Raw genomic sequence first — 19,558 nt, 5'->3', positions numbered from 1 at the left:
ATTTTAACGAATCAAATCCGTCCCAGCAAAAGATCAAATTACAATAAAATTGAAGTTTATTCGTTTGCAAGGATTAAAGGTGTGTGGAAAATAATAGCCAGAAAAACTTCGAGTGTTATTACAGAAATGCGTTCGAGTGTGAAATGCAACGTATCTAAAGGATGTCGATGAAAAATCGAAGCTTTTTTGAGAAAATATTTGAACTTTGTTACTCTCTGTAAAATAGGAGAGCAATTATAAAGGTACTAACAAATCGTCGTTTTCTAGTCTTCTTCCTTTTTCTCACTCTGGTAAAACCATATTTTCCAAGTGAGGATCAATCGTTACTCACTCCAAGTCGCGCTCGATTAATTTTAACAATGGACGAGAATAAACTTTCTGTGGAATATAAATAACAAATTTTAATGAATATACTTCATTGTTGAGATATATTGAGTCTTGATAGTTCTGATTAGTTTAATTATAACGACAGGTCCAGGTTTATTTAATTTTTAATTTCATGTGAATAGAAATGATATAAAAATCAAGAAACAAGTAGTATAAATTTTGATTGGAGAAACTAAGTGAATGATCTAAGGAGAAATACCGATTCGTTATTAGAAGACTCGCACAGCTGTATTTCTTTAGAATCTCAAACGCGTATCACGTGTTGTCGCGTGTGTTAGCTGTAAGATCGAAAATGGCATTTGCAGTTAAATTTGTAGTGGTGCGCGCATCTAAACGGCTTCTGACACAGCGTTTGCCCACAGAGCTTTGTAACTCCAGTCGTTTCAGAGAAACGTGTCTCGAATTTCCCTGTCAACGCTTCCTCGTATTCCGTTTGACCCAAGCGAATTCACCTTTTCACCATTCCTGTCTTTCTCGAGAACAAAATTTTATTAACTGAAGCTCATATTGGCTTGAAAAATTAAAAGCAAAAAATTTCACACAAAAGTTTTCTCATCTTCCTCTGTACGAATGCCCTCTTTGTACCTAGTGATTTTTCATTCAATAATCTACGAGTTTTTCTATTTTATTTTTCTAGCCAAAGTTTATTCTATTTCTTCCAGTTCTCCAGATTCTCATCTTCCAATGAGTTCATTCGTCCCCTTCCCCTACCACCTCCTGTTGTTTTTCTTCCTTTCCCTCGGCACGAACAATCCCACAATTCTCTTCTACTACTCGAACAAGTAACAATTGTTTTATTCAATCATGCATTAAAAATTTTGCAACAATCAGAAAGATTATTCAACACTGGCTGCAACTAAGAGCTAAAACTCATTTCTTTTAATATAGACTTTGTAATTGTAAAGATATTATGGAATAGTTAATAAACGAAAAATCTCCCCTTGTTTGATATTATTTTGCTTTTAAGTATTAAAGTCGTAATTAGATGGCACACAAGTATCATACTGCCAAGGCAAGGGCCTACCGTTCTAAATTATGCATTAATTAAACATGAGTGATAAGAGTAAACTCGATGAGAGATAAAAGCTCCTTTTTACCCTTAATTAATTAATAAAACAGGAAAATTGCCGAGAAACAGGAGGTTCTACGAATGTAATTAATTTTACATTTCTCTAATTCTTTCCCTCAGACCTTGGAGAGGGCTGGAAGTGTCATTTATAGGAATCGATAATCGAATGTGGAATTCATTGCTAGGTCTCGAATCGCATCTGACGTTTAATTGGCAAGTGCATATGAGAAATTTTAGTTCGCGTTGTTCGACAAACGTCGCAAGAAATTGTCAGCTAGAAATTCCTTTCACTCACGGTTGACTTTGAACTATTTGATTGGAAAGCAGATATTTTTCATACGCAACAATGGATTTTCCTAAGATGATTTAACACCGAAGCACTACAGGGAGAAGTATCTTTTTATCAGTGGAATCGTAGATATCTAACGCTTAGCATAGAAATAGAAAACTCGAGCAACAATAAATCCCCCTTATCTCCAGAACGATACAAGAGTTTACATAGGAATTACCCCAAGACACGAATTTCTTCTAAGGTGAGGGTTGGTAGGGCAGGATGCCGCGTGGAATTTGGTTTTCTTTTTAATTTTGAGCCTTACGAGGATCACCGAGAGATTACTCAAGATTTTCTAGGGTGCGGATATAGAGTTTTATTAAATCCCACCTTGTGCATCTTGCTGTATATCTCTTAATTTTCAAAGTATAAAATATATATGAAATATAAGAATGGAGCAAAAGGTGGCAGGAAATTCGAAAGAAGAGATCACGTCCGTCCCGTGGAACGGAGATCGGTATAATAACGAGCTTAAATCCTTCTGTATGATCCTGACGAGAAAGGTTTGCCCAAGGGTGGACGACGGAGAAAAATAGCTGTCCAGAGATTTTTCTCTTGACAAGCTCGAGCGTTTCCTGAAAAAAATTGCAATTTCACTTTTTATTTCACGCGATTGCTCGTCCCTTTTAAGCCTTTTCCACTGACGTACGTTTCTTTTGTTTTTTTTTTACTGTCTGGATCCACAAATGTACAACAGGGCATACAGACAACTAAAAGCTTTCCTCTTTTCTTTCCTCGGCTTTATTCTCGTACACGACACATTCGCCTTCCATTCTTTCCTGTCTGAGATTATTCTCCCACCTTGGCGATCTCCTCGTGAATTTCAGCCTCCTCGTATAACCCAGTCACTACGTACTATATACCACTACAATCTTCACTACTAGCTGCTCTCTCACTCTAACTCTATTTCCTGCGAGTATAAAGCGATCCGTTCCTGTCCTTTGCCCTTTTCCTTCCTATCTCCTCTTCTTCTCCTCTTTATCTTGTCGAGCCTTACCAATTTATGGAGACACGCTGCTTATAAGTAGAATCAACGCTACATTTCCACTCTCACTTTTCACATCCAATCAATATCAAGTTCCACTGAGAATTATTCCTATTCTCTTCCCTTCTCCCATAATATTTTTCGCTTCTTCCTCTATTTATTATTAGTATTGTTATTATTGTCACTGGGTTATTTAAACGACTACTACTATCATCGCTCAACATTAAAATTAATCGAGCCGATCTTGGATATCCCAAAGGAGAAAACGTAATTTTTATTCACAAAATTTTTAGACCGTTCTCAAGTGACTCTCCACTGGGTACAACTTGACACGAGCTATGTGATCTTTAAACGGACTTGAATTATTCAATTCAGCTTTTCGATTCTTTTCGAGAAGATGCTCAATGAAAATAAAAACAACGCCATTCTTTATATATTATCGAGATGATTCAGAGAGGAATCGAGGATATAGTAATAAAAATATAAGTATTGCGAAACAACGAACGTATTTATGAATACATATCATTGGATTTATAGAAGAAGAGAGAAACTAAAAGCTTATTAATATTTTGAGTTATATCTTATATATACATAATATATAAGATGGAAAAAATTGAAGAAGGCAAATAAAATGGAGGGCTAGAGCGATAAAGAAACCTGTAGTAATAAAGATAAGAAATTTGAAGAGTAATTTGTAAACTATTATACTACTGGACCTAGAAATAGTAGCTTATTACACAGAACAGAGTGGGGTCGAGAGAGAGAGAGAGAGAGAGAGAGAGATTAGAAAAACGATGAAGATAAGAAGAAGAAGAATAAGAAGAAATAATGGAAAATCGAGAGACCAGGAGAAGTAGAAAATTGAAATTTTTTGGCCACAAGGGGTGAGGAAGAGGAAGGGGGGAGGATGGCCATTAGAAAGAAGAATAAATTATTGCGTCCTGGTTGACAGTTTTGGGGGGGAAAATGTGTAAATCGTGGGGGATCTTGAGCTTGTTTCTGTCAGTGGTAGTGAATTGTGGGGGTGCGGAGACCACTAGGAAGGACTGCGTGGTGCAGCCGAGTTTCGCTGGGAGATCGAGGATAAACCGTGACGTGAGATTGGCCGTGATTGCCCCAGGAGACCCGCACCACGAGCAGAGTCTCCCACGTGTCCTACCAGCAGTCCTCCTGGCTGTAGGTGCAGTTAGTTCGCCAAAAGGTCCTTTGCCAGGATGGAACATACAGGTGGACCATCGAGATTCACATTGTTCGAGTACCTATGGACCCCTCGCAGCTTTCGACTTCTACATCAATCGTACTGCAGGTCACCCTTTCTACTCCATTTCTATATATATAGTATTTCTACTTTTTCGTCCCAAACTATGTACTTTCATTTATTATAGAGATATCAATTTAAATTAAAAAGGAAATTCGTAGAATAATGCTTGCAAAAATTTCATATCTCTTGTAGTTAGCATAATCTTACGATCCAATAATTGGGTCACCCTGCGAAATTCTTGCAAGGACTCTTTGTATATTTGTTTTTTCTGTTTGATGATCGAGTTCAATTAAATGATAGTTTATCGTTTATTCACTTGACGAGGCTTATCCATTTCTCTGCCACAGGCTCTTAACGATATTATACTTGCTTTGAAATTAAATTGAAATTTGCTGAATTATAAGGACGACCCAATCGAGGCGTTTTTTGTCGAGTGCGTTTTATCGAATGGAAATATTCATGCAGAAATTCAAGAGCCCTCGTTATATTTCTCTGTTAATTTAATTATCGATTGCAAGTCGTTTGGACTGTTGGAAAATGACCAGATTCATTCAAGTTTGTGGTGGGTACTGGGTTGTAAGGTTAATTTTTTTTATCACAACCGATCGATTAACGCTAAGCTAGTTCAACCTTGAAAATAAGCCCACTAATACCTGCTCTATTTAACCTTTAGACTTCCGGTGCTTTTTCCGAAGGCATTTTTAAATATGACCTACGACTATTCGACTATTAAAAATATATTTATGGTGAAGAATCGCGACGAAGGTTTCGTGCCACTTAAGAGGCGCCTGGCAGTCTAAAGGTTAATGAACGTAAGAGAGAAAAGCGACCGCTGTTCGGCGCTCGATAGCCATGCAAATCTTTTATTTTCAAAACGTGCAGTGCCAAATCTTGTGCCAAGTGTTCGAGAAATTTGGATTGATGGAAAATGACCATATTCGTTTAAATTTGCGGTGGGTGCGGTTATATAGTCAATTTTTGATGACAACTGATCGATTGGCCCTAAGCTAGTACAACCATAAGAGGCCATTGATATCTGCTCTATTTAATGAAAGTAAGAAAGAAAAAGCAAACGTAGCTCAGTGCTCGACAGTAATGCATATCTTACGTATTGAAAACGTGCAGTTCCAAATCTTGTGACAAGCGTCTGAGAAATATTCTTAGATCTCTTGGTCCGATAAATAGAGAGACAGACTAAAATGTAGTATCATATTTTTACGGAAACTCGATAAAATCTACAATTTAATAAAGTTCTAAGAAATAAGTTTTATTACATTCAATGATTATTTTTTTTCTGTCGCTGCATTCGAACAGATTACGAAGAAATAGTGTGAAATCGATTGCGCAAGATTCTTTAATACTCGATGCATTTGTCGATAGGCCGTCTTATCAACTGAGCGACACTTTATCAATTTTCTATCTAAAGAAGCACAATTGTTTACCGTATAAGAGTGTCGATTGGCATTTAATATGATTATACAATGTGCAGGAAAATCTAGCGTTAATTTGCGTTTCAGAATCAACTCAAAGTAGAAAAGGACGATCGTGGAAAGATAAACGAATTTATTATTTTTATCGTGGTAGGTAAAACTGAAGTGTAGTTATAGTCTTGTCCATAGTGGGCAAAATTGAAGAGGCTTCTAATAAATCAATCTCTATATATATAACGATTATAGCCTCTTATATGTAACTACACGTAATCATTGGTTCAGCATTTTAATCGAATTTGTCGCCTCTTATATGTTGCTTTGTCGATCTTGATTTACAATATACTCGTTAGACTTACTAACGAAGTTCTCCTTTAGCCGATTTTTACGATCCACTAAAGCGCACCCTCCATCATACACGACCTTCTTATTAGCGTTAGAGTTCAATAATCTCATAAACCGGACACATGTATACGCGAATTATTACTTTCTGCTTCGATCGAATTTTTTTCTGTTAATTAGAATAATTAACTGAATATTGCATGACACGATGCAACTTTACAAATTACAAAAAATTAAAAGAAACGGTGCTTAACCAAAAAAGGACCGACTATAACCTTCCGGTAGGATTTCGGTCTTCTTTCGCTTAATAAAAAAAAAAAAAAAAAAAAAAAAAAAAAAAAAAATACGGTTTTATCCGTGGTACTCACTCATACGCCGAATTCTCAACAATTCTTTGGACGATGACAATGGCGATGTTGTTGTTGATGCTGATCACTCGCGAAAAAAACACGATTTTTACACGACGTGACGCGAATGTTTTAAAATCTTGCATTTGCAACTCGAAGTGAGGTCATCCACTGTAATAATAAAAAAAAGTTATTACAATGAAATGTTATTTTATTTCCAGAATGATTTTATTTTCAGACAACAATAATATTTCTTACGAGGCTTTGAGAGTCTGCAATGACGCTGTGCCTTTGGCCGCAGCAACACAAACACACGCAGCGCGACTGACTTATAAGCACGTTTTTAAAAACGAACGCTTACGCAGAAAAAAAATGTTTATATTTACATCCGATACTAAATTTTCTTATTAAACCATATGGTAGTAAATTTTATATTATTTTAAAAAAGCGCGAATAGAAAAATTAAAAAAAAAAGGATATCATGTTTAGAATATTAAAGCGGTTGAGAATTCGACCGCATATATAATAATATATTCAAAACTTTATTGTAAAATTAATTAAATATTTTTACAAGATAACCTATATATTTAGGAGTAATTCTTTCCCTGTATTTTTAATTTAAAATACCCAAAAACTAGTTCTTAATCTTCTGTATTCCTAATCTACCTATAATCTATCTGACATTACTGGAATTTTAAACTAATAGTCTTCCCCTAACATTGACCATCAAACTACCAATAATTTACTCCTCAATTATTTAGCAACGTGAAAATTAATAACGCTAATATTCAGATTTAAAGTAATTTTTCAATTTTAGGTATAAAAAAATTAAAATTAATAATATTAATGAGAGTCGTAAATCGTGAAAGAGAATGTATAGGAATTCTGTAGGATCTCTTAAGAGGGCACGATAAAAATTCTTGTCTAATTTGAGACATTTGATCAGTCTGGTAATCGACGTTATCTGTTTATCAGCGCGCGTATTTGGCTTAGACACTCGAGTTTAAATCGCCTCGAGTTTAGGAATAGCGTTCATTGATATCATTAATCAGCCACTCGAGGGGCTGATCTGTTCTCAAACTCGTGGCTCAATCGAGGAATTATATTATGCTCAGTACCAAAGCCCCGGATGCCAATTCGATGCCCCGCAAATTCATCCGTTTTGTCGCGTTGCGACAATTGATCGATTAGAATTAACCTTCTGGCTTGTTTCATATATAAATTACAAAAACTCCTGCACAGGTTATTCGTTTCCGGTGGTAAAAGGGGGAAAACAAGAATTTTGGAACGTGGGCCGATTTCTCGAATATAAATGAAAATAAACCGAAAACTATAAATTATCTCGAAGTAGTGGGGGTTTGTGCACGTGTCGAAGAAGCGTAAGATTATTTATATAGACTAGACAGATTTATCAACGAAGATTAAACCTCCTTATTTCTTCGCGATGTGCTTATAAATTTCAAAAAATCTCTAATTATCAAGAGTTGTTAATTATAAATTTGTTCGCGAGACCAAGTGAAGAGTTGTCGGAGGGAATATAGAGGGAAAGAAAGAAATGGAGGGATTTACGATGAGTCATAAATAGAGTAAAACATGATGCATATATATATATATATAAGTTTCATTTAAATTGCACCCTTACGCAGGGTTTAGTGTCGCATGAAAACGTCGAATTTTCTCGTAGCTCGAAGTGAAGGCTGGGGGAGGGTTGGAGGGACAATAAAAATGTTAGCCCCGCGATAAATGGAGTGCAGTGAACTTGACGACGAGACGTTTGAATTGCTCGGTGGATATTTCAGTCGTTAAGCTGATAGGAAAATGTAAGAAGAGAGAGAGAAAAGAGAGAGAGAGAGAGAGAGAGGAGAGGGAGTTTGACCAGCTGTCGGAGCTTTCTCGTGCTGGGACCAATTAATTAATGCTTCGGGGCGTCAGTGTCCCCCTGCGTTTTAATTGAGCCTCGTTCCGCCATTAATGAGCGTAGTCTATATACTATTTTTATGCCCGACTGACGTCATCGGCCGCTCGCGTTGTCGAGCCTCGTAACGCAGCTGCGTGCGACGAATCGTCGAAAGGACAAGAGCGTCGGTCACTCGACCAAAGCACTCAAAGCAGTTGACGATTTTTCCCATGCAGGACTCTCCCTAAGATGCTTAATTTTGTACAATTGCCTCGAATCAATTAAACTGCCTCTTAACCATTATACTCCCTCTAGTTTTTAGTATTTGTCACGATCCCTCCAATTTCTTTCCCCAATAATTTCACGACGAATAACCAAGGCTTATTCTCAACAGCAAGTAATAAACAATGCCAACGTGCTCTAATTAAGTCCAGGTACTGGATTTACGTAGCTAATGCTCATTCGCGTGTAATTGGATTCCCATTGGATAAAAAAAAAAATAAAGAAAAATTTGCATTTAAAACTGTAGGTATTTAATTATGCTAAACGTGTCAGTTTTCAATGATGAAACTCGTCAGCCGTCAAACGAATGCTTCATTTAGGGTCCGATCGAAAAGCTAGAGTTGATACAATTTCAAATAAATTTTTATGATGGTTCATGGTTCGAAATTTGTGGATATAGTAGGAGAGAATTTTCTTTGTGGAATAGCCAGATCAGTTTTACTTAGAAAGATTATTGAAGGGTGGGTGGAGCAGTGAGGATCAAGCTAATCCTGCGAAGAAAATCCGGCCTATGTTGGTCTTTCATAGTTCAGCTCTGGCAATAAGTCGCTCTTGGCAATCAGAGAAGCATCGCCTCATCCTTTCCCCACTGATATCATCAAGCCTAACTAGTATTTGAACCACGTGCACAAGGATCCTTATATATAAACCATTGTATCACTTTATTCCCCTTTCAACTAAAAATCACTGAATCCAATAATGATTTTCAATTTAAAATACCCTGCTTAATTTTTTTCTTATTAGCCAGTACAACCTTAAGGAAAACTTTTGTCGTTAAATATTCTTAATACCGAGAGATACTCGTCCGAACTTTTAATCAAGCAAACTTTTACATCTCCTTGAATACAGGGTGTTCGCGTTTCGATATAGTCAATATTTTAACCATAAATTCCTTGAATAATAATAAAAGGTGTCTATAATAAATTTTTGTTCTTATTGCTCTTCGTTTTAGAATATATTACCCTTTTTTAGTGATTAATTCAGGTGACGGGATAATTGGGGCGAGCTTTTTTGAGCAAGCAGTCAATGGCTCCCACTCGGTCATTTCTCTTTTGCTTACCCTACTTCTCTCGTTTGATTGATTCACTAAAAATTAATGTATTTCAAAAACATAAGACAATTGAAAATGGAATTATTAAAATTTTTGCTTATTATTTTTCAACGAATCTATGTATAGTTAAAATATTGCTATATCGAAATACAAACACCACCCTGTATTTTATAATATTATTCGATGAAATCTTGTTTGAAACTTTTTTATGTCAGCTTGATCTCAGTAACGTGTTGGATAGAAATGAGATTATTTCTTACATTTTGGACGAATGACTTGGCATCCGTTTTCTATCAATTCATTTAAACTGGACTGAGAAATCGAGTTCTTCTCCAACAAGGTCACTGCAGCTATTTCGATGAATCACGAGAGAACCTTGTAAGAAGCCCTTATTTCACTGCTTTTTCGTCCAACAAGAATAATCATTAAGAATTAATTTCTACCTGCACTATGCTTCTTCATTTTGTATCAACGTTTGTTAAAGTCACTAAGGTACCATTTATCCTAACTATCTTTCAACAAGTTAGCCTACACAGCAATGTCTCTCTATGAAAACATTCGAAATACTCCCAAAGCTACTCTCCGTATAGAAAATACCGTTTTATCCTTCCCAGTTGCCCTTTACGAGTGTATACAATGCTTACAGAGAACCCTGTGAAGATGTTATAAATAAAATGCGTTTAAACCGTAATAATTGAATAGCAGACTTTAATTGATTTTCTGAGGACATTGCTAATCCTACAAAAACCTTCGGATGGAGAATGCATAATTTTACCTTCCACACCCCGGACTCGATGAACAAGCACGCTAATTAGATGATTTCTAGCTTCGGGAGGTAAGATTTACATTAAGGGCAAAGTTTCAGAAGCCTAAAACTGATTTGATTTCTTGTTGTTTGTTGAGAGTTGTGAATTTCGAATATATAGTTGGCTGGAAGAAACATTTGTGTTTCCCCAACTCGTTATATAAGTTACTTCAAGTAATGCCTGGAAGAAAGACCAATTGATTAGCACAGCTAGTGCTTAATGAGTCAAAAGTCCCGCTCCGACATGTATTATACTAAAGCAACTGTGCTTTTCGTCTCCAATTTCCTTGACTGATTTGTCACTTCGCACGACGCCTCGACTCTCCCAGCTCAATTACAAAACTAGTTTCTTTTCTCAATTGAACAATCTGTAAAATAAGCAGCGCAAGAAATTGATCTATATAGGGGATTCTGGCGCCACAGGGCACTGTTAATTAATTCATCAATATTTTTATATTATGCAGAATGAGTGGAGAAGAATATGTCAATCTCTATAGGAATGTGCTGCTTCTGTGGAAGTAGAGTTAAAATGTCTTTTAGATTTTTGGCGACATTTTATTTTTTTTCTGTAGTCGTTACATTCTTACTGATGTTGTATGTTTAAAAAATTAAAATGCCAAAAAAATGCAAGAGGTATTTTAACTTTCTTCCTATAATAAGTGTGCATTACATTCTTGGAAATTGGAGCATTTCTCCTAACTCACCCTGTATATTTGAATTTTTGAAATTGTTGCGCACAGTCGGTTATATAGATCTCTTTATAGACAAGCTTAACACGAGCTCGTAGACCAAAGTCCAGCAAAGTGTATTATATAGGGTGTACCACTGAAAATGAGCTAGAGGATGAACGTAAAATTTTCTTCATCTCCGTAAATGTATAAAATAGCAATTTTTAAAGCTATACAGAGCTTTTTGAATGCGAATTGGAAAACATTTAAAAAAGGTCTTATTAGAAATATTGATATTTCTAAGAGAGTTACAGAGATAAGTAAAATCTTATACTTATGGCTTAGATTGTTGTAAATGGTACACTCTGCATACATTTTCATCAAAGTTAGGATAATAAAAAGAAGGAAAGATGCAAGTTTCCCGTCTCTCCCCTACAAAGTATGCACGCGTCAAAACGATAAATTTATATAGATCGAATAAATTTAAAAATGAAATGTGTGTATACCATTTCCTCATAAATTTCTTAATTAAAATTGTTAAGAATTAAAAATTTTTCTAATCCAAATTAGCTATATTATTGCTATAAGATCGTGGGTACCCTAAACGGTGATTAAAGTTAAGAAAAATGTCATTGAAAGATTCTTCCAATCTCGAAAGAAATAGTTTCAAATGTTCAATAACATTTTTTAATCAAAGGCTACAATATAAAGTCTATCCATACGAAATTATCCGTTTGAAATGAAATTAACTGGACAGCTTGCATCGTAATTTAAGTAAATATTAAGCGAATTATTTGCGTTGAGTCGACGGCCATTGGAAACCATTGAAATCAATTTAATTACCGAAGAGTGAAAAATTGCAGAACAAAGGAAATTACTCTCTCGCTCGACGAAATATAATAAATTAATCGTGTTGTTGTCTCGACTAGAGCTTTTCAAGCCTTTCACGCTTTGCTTGTTTCCCCGTTATATTCGATAACGGACCGAGAGTTTCAGTTCGGCTTTCAACATGTAACAGACGTAGATTTTACATATATATATATATATATATATATAAGTTTAAAGCTGGTGGTGTAATAGGTAGAAGGGTGCTTTGGAGCTTTTGCCACGCTACACGAGATCTATTAAATAATGCCAAAGCGAGCATTTGGGTTTACCGAATTCGAATAAACAGCAATTCAACGTTGGAACATCCATTGTGACAAGATTTCGCGATTAGAGCACCATCGGGATGCTACTGTTAGAGTTTTGCATAAAATATACGATAAAAGGCTGTACTCTGTTAAAGGTGAGCGTGTCTCTGCAACGACACCCAGCAGAGCACTTTTCTCCTAGTAACTCCATGACCAAATTATACACTTTCAAGAAAATTCTCTTCCCCTGCCAATCCTCCACCTCCATTAAAAAACTACCAAAATTACATTTTCTATTCACTGTAATAAACAATAAATAATAATAATAATATTGTCCGTTTTATGACAAAGGTGTCAAAAGGATGTATATGAACGAGGAGAAGTCAGGACACGTTGTTAAGAAGCGGAAGTGTTTTTTGATGAAAATTTGTTGGGGAGTGGGAGGTGGCCTGACGGTGACAAAGGAGAGAGAAAGAAAGAGGATTTAATCGTATAGAAGAAGCAGGCCGGTGGCCTGCGTCACAGAGATGTGTGATGCGTCAAGTGGCATCTTCCATCTTCCATCATGCTTCGTGCTCCTTTCTTTCCTTCATACATTATTCCCTCTCGCGATGCTATCTGCTCCGGGGGTAAAGAAAATACTCGTCCATTTTTTCAATCAGCGCGAAAAATGGATCGGGTTTACCGAGTGAAAGAGAGATGGATAGAAGAGAAGGGGGGGGGGGGGATAAAAAATAGAAAAGTGAGAGAGCAGCAGAGTCGCATAACGAGCTTTCGTGACAATGCCAAGATTGCTGCTTCATCAAAATTGACGATAGAGTTGCGTCATAAAATGACTTTGAATTGAAGAAAATTATCCTCGGAGACCTTGTCCTTGTTCCGGACACCTGCAGCACTCATCTCATTTGAAAAATGTTTGAATTTGCGATAATTGTTCTCCTGTCGACCACGGACACAACCAATTTACCATCTCTTATTATTCTTGAATAAACAGCACGACGTATTATTCTACACTGCCTTACGACCAGAAAACTAATTAGTTGCTTGCAATTCATTAACGGCGAAAGTACACTTTCCATATAACAGTCTCTTTTCAACAATAAATTACTATATATACGTTTTATTTTCTTCGTAAGAATTAAATCAGTTTAAAAGGAACGAACGGACTGATAATAATTATTTCAGATTTATTTATATGTATTGAAGGTGAATTCACACTGTCTGTGAATTCAGTGTTAATATATTGTGGGGACTCGAATGGGTGTTAAAATTAATTATTAGTCGTAATTGGGTTTATTTTGATCGTTGATAACTATCAAAGGATAATAATTATCGTGGTTTTGGACCATATTTGACACCACTTGGAAACTCGACCAATAGTTCGTTCGATTCGATGAAATTATCTTTCGACGTGTCATTTCTATTATCCTGATCGTTCACTGGGACGTCCGTACGACTGTTAGACACTTCTTTGCAAATTTTCCTTATAAACTCTCCATAGCCATTAAAAAGTACGGACCATATAGATCGTACACCAGAAACTTTTCACTTCGCATTAATTGGTCATTTGCCTGGCTTTATTGGTTCGACGATTTCAAGCTAATGGAAGAAATTCAAATTACGAATGTAAAAATTGGCAATTTACCGAAATAGGCACTTTTCAAATAAGGTTTTTAAGACGAATCACACAAACTGCAACTTCAGTTTGACGATAGGAAATTTGTTACTTTAGGAGATTAATCATTAATCGTTTCTACATTTTTACAAGATTTATACACACGATTTGTTTTACAGTGTTTCGCCAATCTTTAAATTTAACACCTGTATTATTTTAGATTATATACAATTAAATCTCGATTGCATCTGTCCCTAATGGAGCGTTAAACAAAAATATCATTAGAATTACAATTGAAGCTAATTTTCACCACCATTTAAGACTGGATTGGTGCAGTCTCGCTTGCAGTCTTACATAAATAGATTCGCCTTTCATCAGAATTCCAATTACGCAAATCTCGATGAATTCGTTGAAATCCCCCCAAAGCTTAAACAGACTTAAACTCAGACTTCTTTTCTCCATGACTAATAAGACAGACTTTATATTGTGTTAAATCGATGTAAAATTTAAGCTCGTCGTGCTGAAAAAGCAAATAAAGTAAAAATATAAAGTCTTCCCGTTATTTTAGGATTTGCAGGGATCTTGGAGGGTAGAAGCCTCGAAGCTTTTTTTAGACGCGCGAGACGACACAATTTTTGGCTATCGTCTGCTACATCGAGAATAATGGCCATGATTTTTTCTCCAGAAGCTTGTAAATTGTTAGGTAACGCGTATAGAAACGCCACAGCTGCTAAAACTCGCGCGAAACGCTTTTTTTCTGGAAAATCTTATTTTCTGCGGTTTGTACAGCTGCGGGGAATCCCGATACTCGCGTAAAAGCTTTTCCAATAGCATTTTCGATAAGCTGATCAAGACGTTTATATTATACTCGATTACGCGAAGGTCTGCCAGTGCTCATCGTTTCTTACAATAATTCTATAGTATATGTTTTATTATTGAGACTGGAATAAAAATACCGTTTATTGACTCGGCTGGGATTCGAGGTATTCACCAGTCGCAGTCGAGACGAACGTAGCCAGTTAAGCCATGGTTGTGCAGTTGATGTTTACGCAGTAGAAGCAGTAAATCTCGAGCGAGTAGAAAGCTGAAACACGCTGGAACGATTAGTGCCCTTGTCTCTGCTATGCTGTTGCGTGACACTTTAATGTAATTGAAAGAGTATCGAGTTTCAAGCCCTCGCGCAACAACTGATAATTTCCTATTAAGCTGGAAACGAGCGTTTTAATAAAGCTCCCTTGCAGAAAGGTCAAACAGAATTGCTTCAACGTCAAATAATTCTGCACGTAGAAACCAAGTATTATTCGCAGTATTTACCTGGCGGATGATTGCACGTAGAAACTAAGTATAATCTCTAGTAGTTTTCACCTGGCAGGTGATTATACACTCTGAAGAAACTTAGAGAGACGTTTCGAGATTGTTGTGAAATATTAATGGCAAAAATTCCATAATAATTATGATGAAAATTTTCGGAGAAAATTCTTCGATGGTTAGGAGAGTTTTTTAAGGATATTGATTCGGGACTTTCGATTGAATTTATGGAAGCAACTGTTTGATACAAAGTACGAAGGATAATTAATTAGGAGCGGAAGGGGCGGCTGGGTGGAAAAGCTCGACTACGGTCAATTCGAAACAATATTGCAATTGTGAGCTTTTCGTAATTCTACAAACGACAAAAGCATTCCGCAACTTCCGGGAGTATAATAGACTAATGAAATAGTTTGCGATAGGACTTTAAATTTGCCAGATTTTGTTACTTCCTTGTGATACACATTAACATATTCTTCTTATTTACACGCAAGACTCGAAGCAAATTATTTTTTTCTTATCAAGCAAGGCTTTTAACAATTTTTGCCCTTTTATTTATCTGTGTATAGTCACGCCACTTGATTAAATAATCAGAAATAGCGAATTCCAATCGGCTTTCCTGTTGGATTCAAAAGTCAAGTCAATTTGTACCTCGATCGATTGTTTATCGCTGAGATTGATCGATTCGTCCAGTCAAAATACCACTGCTATCATTTCCTCAGGTTTATATTATACACGGTGAGTTATTTTAAGATCTCATCCGTTTAATAACATTTTGATTTTTAATTTTAGAAAAACGTGTGTCAAACAAAACCTTTATGACTTTGAGCGGGAAGAAGATTATACCTTTTTGGTTTGACCTTGGGTAATTATTTGAGGATTATACAAAGATCAACTTCATTTTCCTAATGGAACGTCCTATATATTGTTACAGGTTCTTGTATTTGAGTTGAAGAGCTTCCAAAAATTATACTGATTTATCTTTTCATCCAGTCATATACTAGATATTTGAGTTTAAAATTACAAATAGTTGTGGGTGTAGCGAAATAGTGCGAATAATCGCTATGCATACGCACGCTTAGTCGTTCACCTACTTATAATTTCAAATCAACATATCTATATAGCGATCGATAGGATGAAATGATGAATCATGTTAGCATTTTGGAAAGCTCTTGAATTCGGATACAAGGATCATATAGAGTGTTCTATTTAAAAATCTTATGTTGATCTTTGTGTAATCTTCAAATAAACTTTCAAGATTAAACCAACAGCATAATCTTTTTTTTCAATCTAAGTTATGCAACTTTTATATGATGTTTTTATTTTAAATTCTAAAATTAAAATCTGGAAAGGTTGGAAGTTAGGACATTAAAGTGATTCCACCCTGTATAGTCATAGTATGTATATGGGGTGTGTATCTATAAATGGCCCAACAAATATCTCGTGATAAGTTAGAGTAACAAAAGTTTTTTATACAAGATATATACATGGTTTTTAACAGATAAATAAATGCATTTAAAAGTAATTTAAAAAGTCACGATCTTTCCAAGTTATTAAGGTCAACATAGTATTTTTAAATTGTAATCCTTATTATTTGGTGCATATTTCGTATCTTACTTTAAAAGCTTTCAAAAACTCTCTTTCTCTTTTTTTCATTTCATCCAGTCGTTTAGGAGATTTTTCGATTTGAAAGTTTGCGTGGGTGAAACGGCTACGTATATGTGTAGTATATGCAGTGATCATGCACACATTTTAGCCAGACACGTTATTTTAAATCGAAATTTCCTAAACCATTGAATGAAATGAAAAAATGAAAATAGGATTTATCACAACTTCTGAAAGAAGCTAGAAGATTAAGCAATAAAGAAAATGAGAGAGGAGTGCACTTAAAAAAAAAGCATTGTGACCTTGAGAGCTTGGAAAGATGATGATTTTATAAATTACTTTTAAGCTTATCTTTTCCTCTGTCAAAAACCGTGTATATTTCTTCTGTAAAAACTTGTTATACCTCTACCATACTGTGAGATTTTTGCTAAACCATTTGTAGACAGACACCCTATATATGTATATACAGAAGAGTTTCCAAGTAGCCTGGAGAAAGAAAAACGACGAGAGAAAAACAAGTTTTAATTTAAAAAGAAGGTAATCTAGTAAAAATTGCCAGGGGGCTAAACTAATTTCGCAGTGTTTCGAATAGTATCCCGTTGTATTTAGAGCTTTCCACTCGTACGAGAATTTTACGCAATAATCCAATCTTTCGTTAGAAAAATTCGAACTCTCCCATAAATATTTGACAAAAATCACATCGAGTGAAAATACGAGTGAAAAGCACATGTTAAAAATATATCATAATAATTGTTCGTGTTTTTAACAAAAACAGCAAAAACTCGTGCTCGTTAGTGGATATACGATTATACAGTGAAGAATTCTACTGTGCAAGTTGTTGAAAATTTGTTAAGGGGGAAGTGACTCCATCCGAAGTTTTCAAGGTTTGAAATGATTTTCGTTGCATGGAGGACTGCCAATCAGCAAGGACATAGAATCTCCTAGGTATGTCCTTGAGAGCGTGGACGCAACGTGTGGGATTCGCTATGAATTTCGAAGCTTCTCCTCTCTTGGCGTTTCGAAAGACATTTTGGACGACGCGATCGGCGTTTCCCATTCAACCAAGTCCATTCCTGTGCAAAATGCGCCTCGTCCTGGGAATCGAACGACATCTGATATATACAATTCCACTTTACGTGCAAACAGGCTTGGCCAACTTGCGCATATCGGTAAATCCTGTTGATTTAAAAGCCACCCCCCCATCCTCCACCCCCCTAGAAAATTCACTCTCCAGCCACGTGGCTCAGTAGTACTGTATAACGTATTGTAATAAATGCCCATTAATGTTGCTCGCCTTTTAATTGCAAAACTTTTTTAAAGTGCCTTCCTGTATATACAGTGGCACCATCCAAGTATTTTTTATAGGGTGAACTAATGAAAAGGTAAACGAGCCATTTTCAGAAAACCCAAATATTCTTGGGGAAAATACTTGGACGTGTCAATTTGTGTTTTAAGGGAGCTATAAAGTAACCACATAAAAATTGTTCCAGGTGGAAAAACTTAGTAGTTGTAAAAGACATCTTGAGTTCTTTAAATGTAACTTTTGTAGCATGTAACAAATATTTTGGAATTATACTAAGTTATATAAGATTTAAAAGAAAGTTAGAAGAGCATCTGAAAATAGACACTGTAATTAAAAGAACTGAAAAGAAATAATGAAAGTCCAGCATTAATCGATTTTATGTTTAATCGTATAAACAGTTAAGACTTATAACTTGAGACAAACAAAGAAAATTTAATTTAGAAAACAAGTACGGTCATTTTTAATGTACGTATTTATGGTCGAAACAGTTTTAACAAGTTTTATACCTCCTGCTTTCTATTATGTATTGTTTTATGTAGCGTATTTCAACAACTTTCCAAAACACTTTGGAATTTGTCATTTTGTCCAGTCGTCTACGAGACATTTCGATTTAAAAACTATAAGTAGGTAAACAACTCAACGAAATGATAAATTTAAAAATATTTTGGAAACAATTTGAAAGGCTTTGGAGATTAAGCTAGAAGAATATACAGTGAAAGGTAGGGGTTTGCGTTTAAAAAACTCAAGCAGATTATAACTTTCAAGTTCCTCTACGTGGGATATTTTTCATGTGATTACTTTTTAGCCCCTCAACAAAACTTGACATGCCTGAGTATTTTTCTAAAAAAAAAAATTTTCCTGAAAATGGCTTCATTACTTTTTCTCTGGGCCACTGCCCCATATAATATTTCCTTAAATTGATATATAGGACAAGGTAAATCATTATTTCTTTATTCAAAAAGATTGAATAGAAGAGTTAGCAAATTTACTCTTAACTATCTAATCAGTTTCTCCATATTCTCCTCATCTTCTCCCTTTCTTTAATCCGTAATAATAGAAATATTGCTGAAAGCGTTTAATAAGAATTTTTACGCGAGAGTAATTTCGCTAGAATAGCGTTTAATAAAACGCGAATAATAGTTAATGCGAATCCTACGAGCGTATCTCGTATAGTTGTAGGAGTTATTTCAATTCTTTTATTGCATTCGCGTTGTATAGTCGTATAAACATACATATGCAAGATTACGCTTTCCGCGTTTCTCCCGTTAAGCGAATCGTGCTTCTATTCGCCGAGACTCTTCATTTCGCAATTTCTCGTAATGTACTAATAATCCTGCTCGCACGGTTATTTCCTTCAAAAACTGAGCTGACTGAAGCACTAGGTAAAATTTATAAATAAAAAAGGAAAATGAAAGGTTGTCGTTTATCGATAAGAATCAAGAATGAAGTTTATATATCGAGAGGGGACGATAAATAAAAATAATAGGATATTATAAAGTTTCGTTGGGGCTTATCTTGAGCTCGCTTGATACGATTCCGATTTTGGTCTTTCCAGTCACGCTTGAAGAAGAATGTCAGCCTTGAGAAAATGGGTAATTGGTAAAAAGTTGGGCCCTCTCAATTTCTCGCCGGAAACAAAAAAGGGTAGAGGTGCTGGTGAAGCATCCAGGAAATTATTCTCACTATGAAATGGCAATTTACGCTACGCCAAGGGGAAATCCTGTGTAATCGCTTTCGTCACTTTG

General features: G+C 35.6%; 2 protein-coding genes across 2 annotated transcripts in view; one reads left to right on the top strand and one right to left on the bottom strand.

Moving 5' to 3' along the window:
- Positions 1-19,558, top strand: part of LOC136781105 (atrial natriuretic peptide receptor 1) — a 78,664-nt gene that overhangs the window by 3,504 nt on the left and 55,602 nt on the right. The window lies entirely within an intron of this gene.
- The window catches only part of LOC136781106 (uncharacterized), an 83,405-nt gene that overhangs the window by 22,709 nt on the left and 41,138 nt on the right, over positions 1-19,558 (bottom strand). The window contains exon 3 of the mRNA XM_066739826.1: positions 6,171-6,320. The gene's annotated coding sequence lies outside the window, so the exon portion shown is untranslated. The remainder of the gene's footprint in view (positions 1-6,170; positions 6,321-19,558) is intronic.

The sequence above is a fragment of the Prorops nasuta genome, unplaced genomic scaffold (assembly GCF_024137725.1).
Source record: "Prorops nasuta isolate Cenicafe-Biocafe unplaced genomic scaffold, Cenicafe_Pnas_1.2 PNAS00021, whole genome shotgun sequence".
NCBI classification, from domain to species: Eukaryota; Metazoa; Arthropoda; class Insecta; order Hymenoptera; family Bethylidae; genus Prorops; species Prorops nasuta.
Note: the sequence above shows the minus strand (reverse complement) of the source record. Positions and strands in the feature narration are given on the sequence as shown.